The sequence below is a fragment of the Carlito syrichta genome, unplaced genomic scaffold (genome assembly GCF_000164805.1).
Source record: "Carlito syrichta isolate Samal-C Ts95f unplaced genomic scaffold, Tarsius_syrichta-2.0.1 Scaffold304743, whole genome shotgun sequence".
NCBI lineage: Eukaryota > Metazoa > Chordata > Mammalia > Primates > Tarsiidae > Carlito > Carlito syrichta.
The window spans coordinates 209,959-210,882 of record NW_007248839.1 but is presented as its reverse complement, the minus strand read 5'-3'; positions in this window follow the sequence as shown (position 1 = coordinate 210,882).

The following is a 924-nucleotide window of genomic DNA, read 5'->3' as shown; positions in this document are numbered from 1 at the left end:
CCCCGGCGCCTGGCCGCGCCTTTCCCCACTGGCCCCGGAACTGCCGATTCTGGTCTGGAGGCTCGTGGGGAGGCCAGGGTGGAGGCCGGCCCGTCCATTCAGCGTGTTCTTCTCGGGCACCTGCTCGCCGCCTGGCACGTTCCAGGCACCCACTGTCACCCTGGCGGAGCCGCCAGTCCAGGGGAGAGTCCACCCTGGAGCCTGGGCCCCCCTGGCGTTCCAGGCAGTTGTTGAGGGCCTTGATTGTGGGCGGGTGGGGAGACTGAGGCAGGGAGCGAGAGGCCGGGATGAGGGCCTGGGCGGAGTGTTTATGGGAACCGAGACCAAGTGAGCCCCACATCGCAAGCCACCGAAGGCCTGAGGCACCAATGGGTGCGCTCCCCTGCACAGCTGCAAATGGCCTCCCCTGAGGCAGGTGTGAAAATCGCACCCGGCACCCAACCTCGGAAGCCATCCTGGAGGAAGCCACGGGTCGGGGACCCGCTGAGTCAGGAGGCTGGGGGAGGGCAGTGAGGTGGAAGGAGTCTGGGGGCTGCCCCTCTTTCGGCCGTGCTCTTGGACGCTAAGAGGCTTTGGCTGCGTGGCTCCACCATCCCCTTGCCCTCTCTGGGCCTCAGTTTCCACAAATGCACAACGAAGAGTTCGGCTGAGAGGAGCCGTGTCAGCGCTGACTGCCTCCGATTCTGGTCTAGAGACCCCGAGGCCGAGACCCTCCTGCCAAGTCCAGCTCAGCCTGGGTGTTTCCTCTTGGCCTGATGAAACCCCACGGGAGTGGCTGTGGCTGGGGTCTGCCGGGGGTGTGGGAGGCCGCGGTGTGTGCACGCTTGTGTGCGTGTGTGTGAGCGTGGGGTCGGGTGTGTCGCGTGTGTGTCACGAGGCTGCCCGTGGGAGGTGTCTGGGGGGGTGGGGACCATGCGTGTGGGG